The 21,763-nt window shown below is 35.6% G+C and overlaps 1 protein-coding gene and 1 pseudogene across 1 annotated transcript in view; both read left to right on the top strand.

Annotated features, from left to right (window-relative positions):
* The window catches only part of KCND2 (potassium voltage-gated channel subfamily D member 2), a 481,402-nt gene that overhangs the window by 58,329 nt on the left and 401,310 nt on the right, over positions 1-21,763 (top strand). The window lies entirely within an intron of this gene.
* LOC102978459 (60S ribosomal protein L28-like) lies at positions 12,004-12,448 on the top strand (annotated as a pseudogene).

Raw genomic sequence — 21,763 nt, 5'->3', positions numbered from 1 at the left:
ATTCCTCAGTTTGTTAATATGGTGTATCACATTGATTGATTTGTGTATATTGAAGAATCCTTGCATCCCTGGGATAAATCCCACTTGATCATGGTGTATGATCCTTTTAATATGTTGTTGGATTCGGTTTGCTACTATTTTGTTGAGGATTTTTGCATCAAAGTTCATCAGTGATATTGGTCTGTAATTTTCTGTTTTTGTAGTATATTTGTCTGGTTTTGGTATCAGGGTGATGGTGGCTTTGTAGAATGAGTTTGGGAGTGTTTCTTCCTCTGATTTTTCTTGGAAGAGTTTGAGAAGAATGGGTGTTAGCTCTTCTTTAAATGTTTGATAGAATTCACCTGTGAAGCCATCTGGTCCTGGACTTTTGTTTGTTGGAAGATTTTTAATCACAGTTTCAATTTCATTACTTGTGATTTGTCTATTCATATTTTCTATTTCTTCCTGGTTCAATCTTGGAAGGTTATACCTTTCTAAGAATGTGTCTGTTTCTTTCAGGTTGTCCATTTTATTGGCATAGAGTTGTTTGTAGTAGTCTCTTATGATGCTTTGTATTTCTGCAGTGTCCATTGTAACTTCTCCTTTTTCATTTCTAATTTTTGTTTTTGCAGTACGCGGGCCTCTCACTGTTGTGGCCTCTCCTGTTGTGGAGCACAGGCTCCAGACGCGCAGGCTCAGTGGCCATGGGTCACAGGCCTAGCCACTCCGCAGCATGTGGAATCTTCCCAGACTGGGGCACGAACCCGTGTCCCCTGCATCGGCAGGCGAACTCTCAACCACTGCACCACCAGGGAAGCCCTTCATTTCTAATTTTATTGATTTGAGCCCTCTCCCTCTTTTTCTTGATGAGTCTGGCTAAAGCTTTATCAATTTTGTTTATCTTCTCGAAGAGCCAGCTTTTAGTTTAATTGATTTTGCTCCTGTTTTCTTGGTTTCTATTTCATTTATTTCTTCTCTGATGTTTATGGTTTCTTTCCTTTTACTATTTGTTCTTCTTTCTCTAGTTCCTTTAGGTGTAAGGTTAGAGTGTTTATTTGAGATGTTTCATGTTTCTTGAGGTAGGCTTGTATTGCTATCAACTTCCCTGTTAGAACTGCTTTTGCTGCATCCCATAGGTTTTGGATCATCATGTTTTCATTGTCATTTTTCTCTAGGTATTCTTTGTTTTCCTCTTTGATTTCTTCAGTGAGCTTTTGGTTATTTAGTAACGTATTGTTTAGCCTCTGTGTGTTTGTGTTTTTTACATTTTTCTTACCTGTAATTGATTTCTAACCTCATAGTGTTGTGTTCGGAAAAGATGCTTGGTATGATTTCAATTTTCTTAAATTTACCAAGGCTTGATTTGTGATCCAGGATGTGATCTATCCTGGAGAATGCTCTGTGTGCACTTGAGAAGAAAGTGTAGTGTGCTGTTTTTGGATGGAATGTCCTATAAATGTCAATTAAATCTGTCTGGTCTGTTATGTCATTTAAAGCTTGTATTTCCTTATTCATTTTCTGTCTGAATGATCTGTCCATAGGTGTAAGTGAGGTGTTAAAGTCCCCCATTATTATTGTATTACTGTCGATTTTCTCTTTTATAGGTGTTAACATTTGCCTTATGTATTGAGGTGCTCCTAAGTTGGATGCATATACATTTATAATTGTTATATCTTCTTCTTGGATTGATCCCTTGATCATTATGTAGTGTCCTTCCTTGTCTCTTGTAATATTCTTTATTTTAAAGTCTACTTTATTTTATACGAGTATTGCTACTCCAGCTTTCTTTTGATTTCCATTTGCATGGAATATCTTCTTCCTTCCCCTCACTTTAAGTCTGTATGTGTCCCTAGGTCTGAAGTGGATCTCTTGTAGACAGCATATATATGGATCTTGTTTTTGTATCCATTCAGTGACCTGTGTCTTGGTTAGAGCATTTAATCTGTTCACATTTAAGCTAACTATCAATATGTATGTTCCTATGACCACTTTCTAATTGTTTTGGGTTTGTTTTTGTAGGTCCTTTTCTTCTCTTGTGTTTCCCCCTTAGAGAACTTCCTTCAGCATTTGTTTTAGAGCTGGTTTGGTGGTGCTGAATTCTCTTAGCTTTAGCTTGTCTGTAAAGCTTTTGATTTCTCCATTGAATCTGAATGAGATCCTTGCTGGGTAGAGTAATCTTGGTTTTAGGTTCTTCATTTTCATCACTTTAAATATATTGTTTCACTTCCTTCTGTTTGTTCTTTAATTCTTCTAGGTCTTTGTTAAACATTTCTTGCATGTTCTCTATCTTTGCCTCCATTTTTTTTCTGAGGTCCAGGATCATCTTCACTATCATTATTCTGAATTCTTTTTCTGGAAGGTTGCCTATCTCCACTTCATTTAAATATATCATGCCACTCCCTTCTGGCTTGCAGAGTTTCTGCTGAGAAATCAGCTGTTAACCTTATGGGAGTTCCCTGGTATGTTATTTGTCGTTTTTCCCTTGTTGCTTTTAATAATTTTTCTTTGTCTTTAATTTTTGTCAGTTTGATTACTGTGGGTCTTGGCATGTTTTTCCTTGGGAAAACTCCTGCCTGGGAGTCTCTGCACTTCCTGAACTTGGGTGGCTATTTCTTTTCCCATGTTAGGGAAGTTTTCGACTATAATCTCTTCAAGTATTTTCTTGGGTCCTTTCTCTCTCTCTTCTCCTTCTGGGACCCCTATAATATAAATGTTGGTGTGTTTAATGTTGTCCCAGAGGTCTCTTAGGCTGTCTTCATTTCTTCTCATTCTTTTTCCTTATTCTGTTCTGCAGCAGTGAATTCCACCTTTCTGTTTTCCGGGTCACTTATCCGTTCTTCTGCCTCAGTTATTCTGCTATTAATTCCTTCTAGTGTATTTTTCATTTCAGTTATTGTATTGTTCACCTCTATTTGTTTGTTCTTTAATTCTTCTAGGTGTTTGTTCTTTAATTCTTCTAGGTCTTTGTTAAACATTTCTTGCATGTTCTCTATCTTTGCCTCCATTTTTTTTCTGAGGTCCAGGATCATCTTCACTATCATTATTCTGAATTCTTTTTCTGGAAGGTTGCCTATCTCCACTTCATTTAGTTTTTTTTCTGGGGTTTTATCTTGTTCCTTCATCTGGTACATAGTCCTCTGCCTTTTCATTTTGTCTGTCTTTCTGTGAATGTGGTTTTCGTTCCACAGGCTGCAGCATTGTAGTTCTTGCTTCTGCTGTCTTCCCTCTGGTGGATGGGGCTCCACATATACTTTATTCATGCTTAAAAATTAGTGATACATTTACGAAACAAGTTTGAGGGGAGTAATTATGTCAAGTAAGGAAAAGTAGGTAGATGTGGGTGACATTTTTTGGAAGGTTCTTTATTAAATGTAAGAAACCCAATCCAGTTAGATTTTCATTTAATCAAGTAGTGTTTCCAGTACAAATGAATGGCTATTGATGCCTTTATATCCCATACTTTTTCTTAAATGCCTCACTGAAATTTTAATACTTTGGCATCCCTGTTTGGAGCTTCTTTTAAAGGAGTCTTTCAGAAAACTTGGGACAGAAACCTGCTCTAGATGACCACATGGAGAGTTTTATAAAAGAACAACAAATTGTAAAAGCTCAGTGTTACTTGGTTGCTTAAAATGTGTCTTTCCTCTTCCCTCTTTCTCCCTCTTTCGTTTTACAAAAAATGTTGGTATTAATCACTGACCTACTTTAGCTTATGGAGCCTAAATTTGACAATTTTATATAAAGGTTCACATAAAATCATTTTATAATAAGTGAAAACAGAACTATACAAGTCTTTTGAAATTAAGCAATCAGAAATTTGGCCAACACAATAAAGACAACTTATTTAGCAGATTCAAAATCATTTCACTTCACATGCTGTTATAAATTATGTAAATCAATAAATGCATCCAGATTTGCTGTGGACAGTCTTTGGTGTTTGGGGTATCTTCTAGACTTTATCTTCATAACAGGTATTCCTTACAGTATTGTCTGACAATTGGAAGAGCATGGGGCTGGAGAACAAATACCTGAGTCTGATTCTGTTTCAGTCACTTACTTATCTTGTTATTCTGATGTGTAAAGCAAATTGAGGTTCAGCAGGATTATCTGTAAAAGAGGGTTAATAATTCATTTCTTGAATTCTTCATAGGTTTATTGCAAGAATTAATGGAAATATTGTTTGTTTTCAAAATATAAAGAGCTTATAGTAATCAGAGATGATTATAACTACAGATTAGTTGATATAATTATGTTCCAATGTATTTTTACTAGTTGGCTGGGTTTTACAAAGGCTGAGTTTCTTTTTCCACTTAGATCAGCTACCCTGCAGATGGTTGCTGTCAATCACCAGAAGAAAAAGATGATAAAAGATGGACAGATTCTTAGCAATTCAACCCCATTTGTTGAAAAGTAACCTAAACTGTACTCAAACCAGCAAACTCAGTTTCTAATGAAGCACTTCAGGACCTTTGCCACAATGGCACAGTTGGCAGGGTAAGAAAAATAAAATTTGAAAGTTGTGCAAAGAATTTAAATATATATTTTTTCTAGAATGCAATCCACTCACATTAATTTTGACTCTCTGAAATTTAACTGATTATCTTATAATTATTCTTTCATTTTGATCAATACAGATATTTTAATTAGCCAGTTCCATCCATAATAACACTTTGGTACTGGATTCAGTAGAATAGCTATTAGCATTAATAAAAATAAATTATTGTTGCCAAAATTCTACTCCATTTCGTGTATTTGTAGACAGTCTTTGAGGACCATCTTCCAAAATACTTTTCAAAACATCTCTTGGTGCCTTATATCTTTACAATTTGTTAGTAAGTTTAAATTTTTTTATTTTTAAATGCCATGTAAATGTAATCATTTTTATTTCATATAAATTAATCATAATCAGAATTTTGTCAGTGTAAGGGTGGAGAGATACTAGGTTCTTGGGATAATATATCTGTCTGACATTTTAAGCTACTTTTATCTTGGTTTTCTGTTGCAGTGGACAGTTCTTTAAGAGGAGCAGAGGAAACTCTAGGTTTAGAAGAAGAAAAAGTCTTAAATCCCTGTCATGGGGCATCAAAATTGGTAAAATAGCCATAGCAGATTAGCCTACAGAATAGAATATTTAAGCAACAAAATTGAAATTTCAAAATAGTTCAATGGATGACATTCTGAAGACTGATGATAGGTATTCTACCTATTTACAAAGGCTAGAACTAATGGCAGTCAGTGGTGATTCCAGGGTCACTCATTTTATCTTGTCTCTTTGGAAAAATGTTCGATTTTCTAATCATTTTAATCACATATCTATAGAATTAGTTGCTTTCTTCTTCTGATCATTCTCATTTGTTTGGGCTAGGTTCACTATGTTTCTGCAGTAACTTATGTGTCTTTACTAGAGAGATGATAATTGTTTCTGACTTGAAGAACATACATTTCAATCCAGGTCTGGAGTAAAAGTTAACCGTCTGAGAGCCTACAAACAAACCAATCAATGACATTCAGCAAAACGTTACTTTCCATATTTTAGTGTTTGTCCTAAGGGTCTAGGCAACTTGGCTCATGGGTAAAAGGTATGCAGAGGTTCCACTTCGAAAACTTGCCCTCTGATAGGGAGAAGGGAATATGCATGTCACTTCATCTTTAAATTCTAACAGGTCCTGGGGTCAGCAGTAGAAACTGTTTATTTGTGTCACTACCAGGACCCACCATGCTAAAATATCATGAGTCTTCCTAGTAAGTTTTTTAGGCATAAGATTTTAATCTGTGATGCAGTAAATAAGGAAAAACTAGCTTTTCCTTTTTTTCCCCCAATTCTTTTCTGCACAGTAGGATACTGTCACAGTTTAAGAACCTATTCTCCAAGATGGATGTGACAAGTCATCTGGAGATGACTCCTTGAAGACTACAGCCTGACTGTGCTAAGTCCCCATCAAGTCACACCCCTCCTCCCACTGATGAGGTGAGGGTGGGGAGAGTAGGATTGGGTTTCAAGAAGTAGTACAGATAGGAGACATATAAATGACCTGGCTAGCAAGTCAAGGTGTGTCCATGTCTTTTATTTTTCTTTAATTTACTTCTTCCTTACCTTGCCTGGCAGCAATAGTATGGGGATTGCCATTTATAGTAAAACGTCCCTAGTTACTGCATTAGAAGCACAATTTAATTGCAACATTAATTTTAATCATGGGCTTTTCCTATGTGGCTCAAATACTTAATCAAACTTAGGGAAGCACAAAGAAGCAATATCACAACCAATATTGCTAAGAAGTAAAAACTTATCCTAATGTAAAAACTCAAAGCCATATATTGTAATTAATTTTTGCTAACCCTATTGTTTAAAATGGGATAAACATAGTTACATTTAAAAAAAATTTCCAGTCTCATTCCTTTGTCATAGGAAGTATTTAATCAGAAACTATCAAGGCCTTGTCAAGAATATTATGTGATTAGGACAGGGTGGATAACTGTATTGGATAATGTCTTTAGCTATCTCCAAATCTGAGAGTCTTTGATTCTGTTAATAGTCACCCTGCTTTTTCACTTCAGTCTCCTAACCTTGAAACTGCCCCTAAATTGTCCATATTGTCATCCAAGATGAAAGTTCTACCTCCTTTTTTTTTTGTCGTTTATATGTTAGCTTGAGTTATTTCCAAATCCCTTGACAAATTCTGTCATGTGCTTGCCTATGTAACTTCTTCCCTAGGAAGACCTTTGAAATCAGGTTCCATGAATGGTAAAAATGTTTATATCTATTTCCTGCAGTTTAGTAGCGTAGGGATATACTTAGTGGCAATAATATTCCTCTTAAAAATGGATAAATAATTACACAAATCTTTCAGATTCTGAGTTTTGCTCAAGCCAAAAAATTCTCTATATGTCGAGGCAGAGTTATTGCAGTTCTCGAATTAAGTACTTTTGTGAAACTATCAGTATACTAAAGGCCGAGGGCAGACAGGATGAGAAAAATGTTTCCCTTAACCTTACAGATACACCCAGTGCCTTAGAATCCTGAAGCAAGCTTATTAAAATCTCCAAGTAGGTGGAGGTTGGGGTTGGATTGACAGGAGAGCCTAGATCTGTATTTTGAAAAGGATTACTAGGCAATTCTCATAAACACTAAAATAGAAAAAGCAAAACAAACACTGGTCTAAGAAATTATCTTCTCTCCAGCAAGGATTTGTTTACAATCCCAAACTCTGTTCCCACATGAACAGTCACAACTAACTATGCACCGCAAGAAATTTTGTTAGCACTGGTTTGGTCTGCTTTTTTGTTGTAGTTTTTGTTTTCTTTGTAGAACTTATATAATAAGGAAAAGAAAGAAAAATAATAGATGTCCTCACGAATGTACATACTTACCATACTGCAGGGTGTGACCCATATCTTTAAAATAGTATCTTTTTTAGCTTTGAAATAAGAGCAAGCATATATTGTTTCTCTTTACCTGGCAAATCAACTGTGGTTCTTACATTTATTTAACCTTTGCAGGTAGGTAATTTAAAATATGAAGGATATTGTGAATGACTTTCCATGCAGGTAGTAATCTTTGCAGTTGAAGTCATTTTTTAATCTATTCAAGCAAAGATCTTCAAACCTAATATGTATATGACATAAAACATAAGGGTCCATCAGAGATTCTGTTTAACCTGGATTCTTTTGATGTGTTTGTTTTTAAATTTTGTTCACTTCTGTTCCTCTGTTGGTAAAGTCAGGAGGTTGGAATAGATTCCCAGTAAATTTCCTTATAATTCTAAAGCCCTATTCCCATAACTTTAACTTTCTAGACCCAAGAATCTAGTATATATGTGTGTATAATATATATATATAAGCAAATGCTTATATATATTATATATGTATATAATATGTATATAATGACAAAACAAGAGCGCAAGTAGATACAGAGAGTCTTTGGAGGAAAAATGAGAGAATCAGTTTACAAATATTTTAATGTGGTGTGGTTTTTGTTTTAAAAAACAAAGTTTTTCTGTTTGCTAACATGGTAACAAGAATTTGCTCCTTCTGAGAAATGATTCTAAGACGCTGTGTTCTTTTGAAGTTTTAAGTTTTTTTTTTAACATCTTTATTGGAGTATAATTGCTTTACAACGGTGTGTTAGTTTGTGCTTTATAACAAAGTGAATCAGTTATACATACACATATATCGCCATATCTCCTCCCTCTTGCATCTCCCTCCTACCCTCCCTATCCCACCCCTCTAGGTGGTCACAAAGCACCGAGCTGATCTCCCTGTGCTATGTGGCTGCTTCCCACTAGCTACCTATTTTACATTTGGTAGTATATATAATTGAGCTGCACAGAATAAAGTCTATTTGAACAAGATACGCTGTGACATGGTGCATCAAAAATGTCCAGCTGTTTTACATTCAGAGTCTCACAGTAATAAAAATTGTCCTTTTATCCGTTAAATATAACATCTTTACAGAAGAACTCTGACAGGAAGATCTTTAGAAATTTAAACAGTTTAATGACACCACTGAGCACTTTGTTATTCGTGATGGCTGTGTTGTCTTTAGACATCCTAATTATGACCATTTCATTGACTCTTATAATTTATTAGTTTTTTATTCCTTTGTATCACAGCATGCTATGGTGAGCAGAGTTCCAAAACATAATTAAAATATGAAAAACTCAATTCAGACATACTCTGTGGGTTTTGTTTCTTTTTAGTACCTCTTTCTATTCTCCTAGTAGTAGAACATACAGTGACTTTTCTAAGTGATAGAGTCAATCTTTGCTTGAGTTATTTTGGGAGGGAAACTTTAAAGGGCTTTGTTTTATCTACATTATTTCTGTTCGTGCTTTCATTTTTGTCTTCCTCTTTCTAACGTGAAGGCAGATTTCTTAGAGCGTAGTATAGTGGTGTTTTGAAGTTACCAGTGGAATTCTCTACCTCAGATATTTTGTGAATTCTCTTTCCCTAGGCTTAGTATCACTTGATGCTACTATTTTATCAACCTCATTGCCTGATAATGAGAAAACTTACAAAATAATTTCAATTTTAAAATGAGTGAGTGCTTTTCAGGGTTTTTTTTTGAGGGTTATCTACATATATAGACTCTTGATAATGTTTTTAAATTGACTGCAATTATATAAAAATTTTGTAACTGCCAGTTTTAAAGAAGTCATTTGGTTTATTCAGTAAACATATATTTAAATGCACTAAAGGTTTTCTATACAGAGTTGAGTGTAATGAAGGGCACTAGTAGGCAAGAGACCTGGTTTCAGATTCTATCATTCCTACTGTCTTTAATTGCTGTAAAATATCAGGCAACATTAACTAACCTTGAATTTCAGTTGTCTCATTGCAAACTATGCAAAAGGTCCTCCATTACTGCAGTATTCAGGAATAGACTAGAAAATTATTACGGGAAAACATGTAGAAGAAACATAAACATCGCATACGTGACTGGATTATGTGAGCTTTAAGGTTCTTCACAATTTTGAGACTCTATTATTCTGTATATAGAATTATTAATTATCATTTAGATGTATATTATCATCGTATTTCAATTATAAAGGATTCCAATTCTCTTTAGAGCTGTGTGTGTGTGTGTGTGTGTGTGTGTGTGTGTGTGTGTAGGGTGTAGGTTTGATAAGCTTATACTTCATTATTTGATCCATTTATTATTTTATATATTGAGCACATGCCATGTGTCTACTATTCTAGGCACTAGGGTTACATTAGGGGAACACACAGACACACACAAAATATTTAGATAAGAGAAAGTAATAAATGCTATAGAAAACAAAGCAGAGCTAAGGAGAAGGGGGTCAAGTTGCGTTTTTCACTTAAATGGTGAAAATTGATGTCATTGAGAAGATGTTATCTGAGCAAAGACTTGATGTAGTTCAGGGCCATAGGCAAGCACATATCTGGAGGACAACATCCCAAGAAAGAGTTATGCTAGTGAAAGCCTTTAGAGCATAAGTATGTCTGGTGTGTTCAGTAAGGAGTTCAGGTGGCTGGAGGTGAATGAGTGAGGGAACAATTAGATCAGAAAGGAAGTGGAGCCTGATCTTGCAGTTACTATAGTGCCTTGTTGGTGCTTGTAATGACTTGAGTTTCACTCTAAGAAGAGGAACTGGTAGAGGGTTTGGAGCAGAGGAGAGATTTGATATGATTTAGATTTGACAAGGATCACTGGCTGTTGTGTTGAAATCATTTGCACATAGATGGAAGCAGGAAAACCAGTTAAGAGATGATTTCAGTAATCACTGGAATAATAATAATCATGGCTTTGTATCAAGGTGGTAGCAATGAGAATTGTGAGAAATGATTAGGTTCTGGATATATTTTAAGATATTACAACAGGATTTCCCCAAAATTGGATATGGATGTGAGAAGGGAAAAATCTGGAATGAAGCTGAGATTTTTGTCTGAAAGCAACTGAAAGGATGGGTCATCCATTTAAATGAAAAAACAAAACAGACTGAGTGGAATAGGTTTGCAGAAGGAAGGGAATGAGAAGTTCAGTTTTGGACAAGTCAGTGGGAGATATCTATTTGGCAACTCAATGCATCTGGCAGGTAGGCAGTTGTGTAGAGGAGTTTGAAGTTCAGAAAACATGTCTGGGCAAGAAGTTTAAATTTGGGTGACATGGTTGCTGTTATTAAAATGTATATGCTGATTGAGGCCATGGTGTAGTGGATGCAGACAGAGGAGAGGGAGAGAATAAAGGACTGAGATCTAGGGAACTCCAACATTAAGAAGTCTGGAAGAGGAGGAGAAACCAACAAAGAAGGTTGAGATGTAAAAATAATATTGTTAGAAGAGAATCAAGAGTGAGGTATCATGGAAGCAAAGTGAAGAAAATATGTCAAGGACAGTATACTTGATGTTGATAAGAATGATAAGAACTGAAAAGTGACCATTGGATTTAACAATTTGGAGGTAATGGGTGATCTTGACATGAATAGTTTTGGTGTAATGATCAGGGGGAAAATCTGACTGGAGAAGATTAAGGAGCATTAGGAGAAATGGAATTGATATTACTGGGTATAGTCAAGTATCTGAAGATATTTTGCTGCAGAAGGGAGAAGATAATCATTTATAGCTGGTAGGTGAAATGGGGTTTAAAAGATGATCCTTTTAAAATGGGAGAAAAATAACATTTTTGCTGGTGGTCATTTTCTGTACTACATAATAAAAAATTAATAATGCAGAGAAAAGGGAATCAACTCCATTGTGCAGTTCTTGGATAGGTGATGGAAATTGTATTTAGTGCACAAGGGAAGGTTTTAGAGAGGAGTAAGTAATCATTATCTAGAAACTTGAGAGAAAGCAAAGTATACGGGTTCAATTGTGGGTGAATACATGTCGCTGTGAGAGTTTCTGGAGATTCCTTCTAGTTGCTTCAGTTTTCTCAGTGGAGACAAAGCAAAGCCATCAACTGGGAGTATTAGGATGGAGGTGTTAGAAATTTAAGAAGAAAGGAGAAGGTATGAAATCGTCCTCAAGGAGAGTGGAAAGTACATGTACTAGTGAAATATAGTATGATTGTGAGCAGCCTTCAGAGTCCTCCAACACTTTTTCAAATTGAATTTTTGAAGTGAGATCATTCAGAGTTGCTGTGTGTTTCTACATGCATATTTAGCTGTACAAGTGTAGGTGTTGAAGAGCGTTAAATCCAAGCAGAATTGTAATTTTGCCTAGTGAAGGGAGTTGACGGACTGAGATGTGTGTCCTTCAATAGATTGAAGGTCCCAGTGGGCATATGACTGTTAAGGTTGAGATACCGCAGCAAATGAGCTGGAAAGAGAGGAGATGATGGTCAGAGAACTGAGGTTGCATGAAACAGAATTGTGAAAGTATGGGCATTACTAACAATGAATAGGTCTAGAAATGGCCAGGCAGTTAATTGGCTGAGATAATAGGGAAGACAAGATATTTAGAGGGAAGAAGATTAAGCAATCAAGAGGCCACATGTCAGGAAGGATCATATATGTATATATTGAAGCTGTCAATTAAATCAAGAATCATGTTGGAGCGTATCTGGCCGCCGCCACGAGAGGAGCTGCCGCCATGTCAGTGCATCTGCAATGGATGATCATGCTGAACTGCTCCAGCTGCTTGATCAAGAGGAGCAAGCAGACGTATAGCACCGAGCCCAATAACCTGAAGGCCCGCAGCTCCTTCCGCTACAACAGGTTTATTCACCGCCGGACTGTGGGCGTGGAGCCGGCGGCAGACGGCCAAGGGAGATCCAGCCAGCGAAAGGCAGCCACTTCCTACATGCGGACCACCATCAACAAGAACGCCCGGGCCACCCTCAGCAGCATCCGGCACGTGATCTGAAAGAACAAGTACCGCCCGGGTTTGTGCGTGGCCGCCATCCGGCAGGCCTGCTCAGCCAGAAGCCTGTGATGGTGAAGAGAAAGCGGACTCGCCCCACCAAGAGCTCCTGAGCGATCTATCCACTTCCCCAATGCAATAAAGCTGTCAGCTGACTTGCCTAAAAAAAAAAAAAGAAGAAGAAAAAAAAAGAAAAAAGAGTCATGTTGGAAAGAGTGACCATTAGGCCGGAGCTAAAATAGTTGGGAAACTTGGAGGAGTTAATTGCAAGGTCATTAAGTGACTTCAACAGTGAAGAAAATGAGCAATATAATCTGGTGACAGGAGATTAAAAACCAGGATTAACAGGGAGGAGAGGAGAAAAATGGTATAGAAAGGATCATCTATAATGGAAGTGGACATCTTTCAATGTGACCTTTCATAAAAGACAAACTCTTACATGAGTTTTAAAACTTTATTCTGTCTAGCATAGTGTTGAAACTCACTAAATAATTATAACTGGTTGAACTTTTATGTTGATATTTAGAATAGAGAAGTAAAGTACTTTAAACACAAAGTGTCATGAAAAAGTACATAGATGAGAGATGCTAGAGAGAATTCTGTGTTAGAGAGAAAAAGTATGAAAGAATAAGGCAGGTGTGGGTTCCAGTCAGGGCTCTGCCATTTGTGAGCTGCGTTCTTTCTTCATTAATGTATTTCATCTCTGCAATGGGGATAAAAATAACTACCTCAAGGAGTTGTTGTGAGGGGTAAGTACAATGATTTATGTAAAGCACCTGGCACAGAATAAGCCTTCAATTAATGTTAGTTCCCTCCCTAAAAGTAGAGATTCAAATATTGAACATATTTACAGGGTACTGTAACAAAGATAGACTTCTGAGGGAAATAATTTCTATTTCTGTCACCACTGATAAATGATTCATGAACTCATTCATACACCAACTGTGTGTTATTTCAGTGACTTGAGAATGTGTTCATGGGCTCTTACAGATTTTCTTTTTTCAATTTCTAGCTTTATATTACTTATTATAGCACCTACAGAGAACAACAATCAGAAGAAAATCTGGCCATTATTCTCTTTCATAGTGAATACTAAAGCGTTAAGTTTTTGTTTTATTTTTTTAAAATTATACAGATATATGATTAGCATGATCATTGAATAGTATGCAATTTTTAAAAATAATTAAATATTTAGAATATTTTATGACTATGGAATGCATATAATTGAACGATGATAGTATAAATCTAAAGACAATATACATTTTCTATTAAAATATGCTCATGTTGAATGAATGTTATTAAATAATTGTATTTGCTTATATACAGAATTTCAAAAAGCATTGAGATATATTCTCAGTCATTTATGGTCAATGACGGAAGTAAAAAACGACCCAAGAAAAACAAGGTACCATATAAAGTTGTATATTGGGACAGAGGGAGGAGCTTCATTCCATACCTTTGTTCATGGAGGTACTTAGGACCTTTGTGATCACCTAGAAGCTTATAGTCCTTATTGAATCCTCTGTGTACAGCCAGAAGAAAAGTACAAAGGAGGAAAGTGCATGAAAGATTTTAAAAGGTTCATAGGCCAGGCATCAGAGCAGTTGAACGTCGGATTTGCCCACATGGCATTGGCCAGAACTAGTCATAAGGTTCACCCAGATGCAAAGAGGTTGGACAATGCAGTCTAAACGTGTGGCAAGAAGGAGGATATGTGCTTATGAATGAGCTAACTGCTCTATTCCGGAGTTGATGTATTACTAGGTATTAAATTAGAAGTTAGGTATGAATTCTGTGGTACTACAAAAATGTAGAAAATGGGTAGGTCATTTTAAGCTGTCTGAGTACTAGATAGCCCGATAATGCTTCACAGAAGACATGAACAATCCAGGTAGGGCTTGCAAAACTCAGGGTACTTGGTTTGTCAGGAAAGGGTCTGATATGTTTTTCAAGGAGCAAATAACAGTGAAAGTAGGAATAAACTTGCAGTATATTTCAGCGATGAAATTAGTCTGAGGGGGAAATTGGCTTTAATTACTAAGGCATAAGAAATCCTCATATATTGATTGGATATGTAAGTTGGACCAGACTAATGTCTGTACTGGATACCAAGATGAGAAATTGTGTGATTATTGAGAAGCCATATTTGCAACTATGTTGTATTGAAAGTAGTATAATGTTGACAATATACTTAATTAAGAAGTTCATAGCAAATGCAAGCATAATCTGGCATTCTACAGTTTGAATTTTTTATTTTATTTTAATCTGTATAAAGAACTACTTTAACATGATATTCAGGATAGCTTCTTTTTATAGAAAGCATTGTATAAACTGATGAGTACTTTATGCTTCTTTCCAGGCAAGGGCTTAGCACCTCAACTATCATTCTAGACATTACTGATAGATCCATAATTTTAGACTTGGAAAGAACTTTTGAGGTAATCTAGTCCTAAGGAGTCAAAAGACTTTCTAAAGCATCACAGTTTATCCTAAATCTAAATCTAGATATAGATCTCCTAAATTCTGCAGTTTAAGATTGTTAGGAAGGAAATCATATTTTCTGTTGTCTTAATTATACCAACTAAAGTGTGCATATCTTACATAGAAAAGGTCTTCATTAGGTTGTCTTAGTACTTTGAAAAATAGCTTAATTTAGCTGTAGTTTAAGGAAAAATAGAATAACTAATATGACACACAAGTGGATATACATTAGAAAACAAATTATGGAGAACAGACTATACCGCCTACTCAGAACTGAACCAGACAAGATAAAGCATATAAGAACAGATATTGCAGTAATGAGAGCGCATCTGTTTAGGATTCTACGGAAATGTGGGAGACATTATTCATGGAACAAAGTAAAGAAACTAAAGACAACTTTGAAGCAGCACCTTCATATTTAGCCTTATATTGCATATTTTACATATTTTAATCATATCTCACTTCCTTCCGAAATAGACTTGAGATAGTTTATAACAAGATAATGTTACAGTAGCATGGATGCAAGGATAAGACAGGATGGGGTATTGGTGTAATAATAATATATTACTCATATTAGGTTACTAATGCTAGGGGTAAACTTTTATTTAGGACAAACTTTTGGCATTTAGTTTCTTGATATTCAAATCAAAAAAGAAAAACAAAATTATATTTTATTTTTTGGTAAAATAATATTTAGTAAGATGAAGGAGAAAGTGGGCTTTTATCCCCCCATGGTTCTGATCTCTAAGAGGAACTAATTTCTCAATTATTTAATAAGATGGTTTTACAAGAGTTAGCTTCACCATTATCCCATAAATAAATACTAAACTTCTATTTCTCGCCTGGCTCTCTGCTGAGTTCTTGGGACACATAGATGAAGAGGAAGCATGCTTACCCTTAAGGAGCTCACAGATAGGAAAAAGGTAATTGGGCAGTAAACTCAATAAATGAGTTACTTGTAAGCCATAATGGTAGCCCACAGGAAAGAGTGTTCAGCACAGTCATAGAGAGAAGACCCCCCACAGGGTAAGAAATGTTGAATTGCTCTTAAAGTATGAATAGATCAAAGATTAAAAGAGAAATGAGCAGAACTTTCTCTTATCTTAAAAAATGCATAATTTTATGCAGATATTTCTGAGAGAATCTTTGGAGAACCAAAACAGTATAGTTCAGATGCTTAAAATTTAGGAGAACTGGATAGATAAAAAGTACTAAAATTTGAGGAATGAGCATTTGATTGATCCCTTCGACCCTGTTTGAACATAATCGGTCATATGTTTTTCACCTGGCAGTATGCTTTTCTGCCACATAAGTTGTAAGATTGAGACATTTCAAATTATTTTTTTTTACTAAAGTCTGGATTATTTTTAATTGTGGTAGAATACATATTTCATTAAATTTATCATCTTAAGCATTTTTAAGTGTGTTATTCAGTATTAAATATATTTAAATTATTGTGCAGCCAATCTCCAGAAGCTTTTCATTTTGCAAAACAAACTCTATATCCATTAAACAACTCCGCCTAAATGCCCATCGACAGACGAATGGGTAAAGAAGATGTGGTACATATATACAATGGAATCTTACTCAGCCATAGAAAGGAACGAAATTGGGTCATTTGTAGAGACGTGGATGGATCTAGAGACTGTCATAGAGAGTGAAGTAAGTCAGAAAGAGAAAAACAAAGATTGTATATTAACAGGTATATGTGGAATCTAGAAAAATTGTACAGATGAACCAGTTTGCAGGGCAGAAATAGAGACACATGTAGAGAACAAACTTATGGACACCAATGGGGGAAAGTGGCGGGGGGAGGGGTGGTTGTGGGATGAATTGGGAGATTGGGATTGACATATATACACTAATATGTATAAAACAGATAACTAATAAGAACCTGCTGTATAAAAAAATAAATTAAATTTAAAAAATTTAAACAACAACTCCCAGTTTTCCTCTCCTCTGTTCCCTAGCAACCACCATTCTACTTTCTATGAATTTGACTACTCTAGGTCTCTCGCGTAAGTGGAATCATACAATATTTTTTAATTGGCTTATTTCTCTTAGCATAATGTCCTCAAAGTTCAGCCATGTGGTCAGAATCTCCTTCCTTTAAAGGCTGAATAATATTCTATTGTATGTATATACCACATTTTATTTAACCATTCATACATCCATGGACATTTCTACCTTTTAACTGTTATGAATATTGCTGCTATGAACATATGTGTACAGATATCTCTTAGAGACCCTACTTTCAGTTCATTTGGATGTATACCCAGAAGTGGAATTGCTGAGTATATGGTAATTCTATTTTTAATTTTTTGAAGAATCACTATACTGTTTTCCATAGTGGCTGCACCATTTTACATTTCCACTAGCAGTGCAGAAGAGTTCCGATTTCTCCACATTCTCCCTAACATTGATCATTTTATGTTTTTTTGATCGTAGCCATCCTGATGGGTATAAGTGGTATCTCATTGTGTTTTTGATTTGCATTTTTCCAACATAGTGATGTTGAGCATGTTTCCATATGCTCCATGTTTTCATATTTATAATCTTCTGTGAAAAAAATGTCTATTCAAGTTCTTTGCCCATTTTTTAATTGAGTTATTTGGGGTTTTTGTTGTTGTTGTTGGTTTTAGTTCTCTATTCTAAATATTAACAGCTTTTAGATATATGATTTGCAAATATTTTCCACCATTCTTTAGGTTGCCTTTTCACTCTGTTGATTGTGTCACTCAAAATGTTTTTTGAAAAAAATCTGAGGAAATCCAGTAGTTGAGATGTTAATGGAATAGGGAAGAAGAGTCTTTGTCCTGGAAGGAAAATGAGAGTGTGAGTCACTAATTAATTCTATTTTAAAATATTAGTTGTTAATGCTTATCCTGACAAGGCTGAGATTATGGCTTTCAAGTCCATAAACCCAGAACAGATTATGTTGTCTCATGCCATATTTAATAAAAATGAAAAGACAATTTCAACTGTAAAATTTTAACTTTTCCAAATATGAGAAAAATGTATATTTATTATGAAAGTAAGTAGTTTCTTCAGAATTTTCTGCCTTTATCTCTCTTTTTCTCATCTCTCTTTCTCAATCTCTCTTCTTCTCTGTTTCTGTCTTTCTCTCTCTAAATTTCTTTATACTGCTCCTGCCTGACTGGTGCCTTGGTCTCTCTATTATGTAATCTAGCACGCTGTCTTGATGAAAATGTGAGAGAAACTTCTTTTAGATATTTCACTGACTGATATGAGCACTATTAATAACAGCTGTCATTTCTGTTGTACATGCTAAGTGCTATTTTTGCTCTGCTCTGGAAAAGAGGAGGATTTGAGAGGTTATTTCCCACATAGTTCTTTCCCTCAAAGACATAGCTCAATGGGGAAATGTGAGGCAATAAAACTGGATGAAATGTTTGTGGCCTTCAGTGTCCCGTAACTATTTTTCATTGAAACTATAGTATGAGCGACATTTACCCAAGTAGTTAAGTCCAGATCTTTACATTGTTTTGAATAAGTTGTTTCTAAGAGGGTTTAAACTCAAAAATGTTAACCAGCATCTATATGATCTGTTGCTTTGAAGATTTTCCAAGCCTTTTTCTGGTCTTCCAGTAAATAGTTCTTAAACTCATTATCAGGGTCTTCCAGCCCTTAAAATACTCAAGTAGTCCTAACAGGTTTTGGGCTGTGTATATACAATTATGAAAACAAAGAGGCCTCATTCTTACCCAGCTTTTTAACTTCTGCCTCTGGGCCCTTCACTTATGTGTATTTGCAAACTCAGCAGCAACTGCATTAAGGAGCTGAGTAAGCTCAAGAAGGAAGCTCTCATGTTTGACACTAAAAAGTACATTTTCTAGATGAAGATAAATAGGAAATTATTGAACACTATAATGCTGCCTCTTTGATTTCAAATATGGTGAAGATATCTCTTAGGTGTCCTACAAACCACCATTCTACAGAATGAAGTGATTGTTACAGATGAGTCTGGCCACAGTTTTCCTCCTGTTATGGACTGAATGTTTGTGTTCCCCCCCCCCAGAATTCCTTTGTTGGAATCCTAACTCTCAAGGGGATTGGTATTAGGAGGTGGGGCATTTGGGAGGTGATGAGGTCTTGATGGTAGAGCCCTTATAAAAAGATACCCCAAAGAACTAGTTTGCCCCTTCCACCACGTGAGGTTACATCTAGAAGGTGCCATCTCTAAACCAGAAGGCAGGCTCTCACCAGATAACGAGTGAACTGTGAGTAATAAATTTTTGTTGTAATAAGCCACCCAGTCTGTGGTATTTTGTTATAGCAGCCTGAACAGACTAAGACACCTCCCGAAAAGGGCTAACAGAGGCATGGCTTCTGGGGATGCTGGCAGCTCTTGGAGGTCTTTCTGAATCGAACTTTAAGAAGCCATTTCTGATTGTGTTACTAAAGCCTCTAATGATTATTTTGTTGTTCAGATGATATTAAAAGATTGAAGAGGCTATCAATTTAGAACCAAACAAAGTGGGCTCATGTGCCTTGACAAAGATAATACATATCTTGCGAGATAAAGGTCAGGTCTTATCCGAGTCAGGAGTTTAGCACTAACCATTTTTGTGCATGCAAGGTAGCTGAGACATAGTTCCTCTGATATAAACAGAGATCAGAGCAGCCAGCCTGCTCTATCCTCCATAAAACCTGATTAAAACATACCTCACAACCTCATTGTGAGTAAATGCAGTCTCCTAGATCCAGCATTCTTTCTAACAAAGAATATGAAAGACCAAAGTGAAAGGGTCCTATCTTGCTGCACCTTAATAGATGTGCTTTAGCCATTATTAGAGGTATGTTTAGGGATTAATCATATCTGTACTTTTAGAAATATAAGATTGTATATTTCTAAGTTTATGTGTATTAACTGTTGCTTCTTAATTCCTGTAGTTTATTATAATATTCTTAGAAGGCAGATGCCATGCCTTACTCATTGGCATATCCCTGACAGTAGAGTAGGACTTGAACATGCATAGCCTGCCTAGAGGGCCCATAATAATATACCAAATACTCAAAAAATATTAGTTGAATATGTGAATAAACAAGTTGACATATATATTTGTGCTGTAGGTTCCAAAGAATCATTTTAATTGACCCACTCTAGAATGGGTATCATTCCACTCTGTTAACATCTCACCATGTCTCCCATTTATGGGAGGCTTATACTACTTGCCATTACCTCTTTCTCAATCCTCTTAAGAGATTTAATTTTGTCCTTTTGCATCCTCCTAAGGAAGACTCACCACGCTCTCCTGATGCTTCTCAGGGATTAATTAGATGAACATCTCAAGTGGTGTGAGAAATATGAGACCATCATCATCACCAACACCACCATCACCATATCATGTATGAGCTACTCCCCCACCCCCCACACATGATGCTTTCCTAGGGAATGTGATCATTTTAATAGTGTCTTTCTGAATTTAATGCACCTACCTTCGATGTTTATCCCCATGAGGTAACTATGAGTAAAATAGCCTGAAGTGCAGCCACTAGTCTCAGATAATATCCTTGGATGGATTTTCATTGTGGAAATACTTGATTTTATTGGTCTTTTTTTTTTTTTTGGAGTGCATAGTTGCTGTGCTGGTTACTCATATTTGCCCTGCTGTTAAACCTTTCTCAAGGACTCTCACTACCTATAAAGAGGAGCTTTTGAACTTCTGTATTATTGAAGATACCATCCAAGTTAATTTATTCAACAAATGTTTCTGAGCAGCTATTATAGCCCAGATACTGTTCTATATACTTTATGTATCACTGAACAAACCCTGCAAAGACTCTGGCCCTCTTGGGGGGTTTAATTTTATTTTATTATTTTTTTTATTTTAAATTTTACTTATCATTTATGTTTGTTTTTCTATCTTTTATTCCTTTTAGTCTGTAGTTCATTACAGACTTCATAAGAACAATGGGATCGTAATGTTATTTATTATTCCTTCCATCAAGTGCTTTTTTAGTTCCTTTACAAATGCAATAACAGTAATTGAATTAATTATATATTTGACAGGTAGATAACACTATACTGTATATGAATTTGTCTCCATTATTTAATGGATAAGAATTTTGATAACTTGATATAACATTATTTTACAGATTTTGTAGGTATATACAATAATATCATTTTATGAGGTAACTTTATCAGTGTTTATAAAAACTACTAAATTATTAAAGTTTTCATCTGTTACCATTAGATGAGGTGCTCTAAGTGTTCCATTCAAGAAAACAGACAGCATTTTTATTGAGTGAGCATAGTTCATTATCTCAACCAGTTTATTTCATTAAATTGCAGAATCTCATGCTAATACAATGTTAAGATTGCAGATTTCAATCTTCATAACTCAAGGGAGTGAAAAGTTAGAGTTTTAATAACAGCATTAATTTCTTTACATTTCTTATGCCTTATAATAAAGTGTACACTTAGAACACTAACCAGCAATAGTGGAATTATATATAATCAATATTGGACAAGTTACTGTTACTAAGAGGATCTTAACTTTCATATTCTCTGATTTGTTTTTATCTTTTTTTTTTAACGTCTTTATTGGAGTATAATTGCTTTACAATGGTGTGTTAGTTTCTCCTTTATAGCAAAGTGAATCAGTTATACATATACATATGTCCCCATATCTCTTCCCTCTTGCATCTCCCTCCCTCCCACCCTCCCTATCCCACCCATCTAGGTGATCACAAAGCACTGAGCTGATCTCCCTGTGCTATGCGGCTGCTTCCCACTAGCTATGTATTTTATGTTTGGTAGTGTATATATGTCCATGCCACTCTCTCACTTTATCACAGCTTACCCTTCCCCCTCCTCGTATCCTAAAGTCCATTCTCTAGTAGGTCTGTGTCTTTATTCCCCTCTTGCCCCTAGGTTCTTCATGACCATTTTTTTTTTTTTTAGATTCCATATATATGTGTTAGCATATGGTATTTGTTTTTCTCTTTCTGACTTACT

This window comes from Physeter macrocephalus, chromosome 5 (genome assembly GCF_002837175.3).
Source record: "Physeter macrocephalus isolate SW-GA chromosome 5, ASM283717v5, whole genome shotgun sequence".
Taxonomy (NCBI): Eukaryota; Metazoa; Chordata; class Mammalia; order Artiodactyla; family Physeteridae; genus Physeter; species Physeter macrocephalus.
This window is presented reverse-complemented; position numbering and strand designations above follow the sequence as displayed.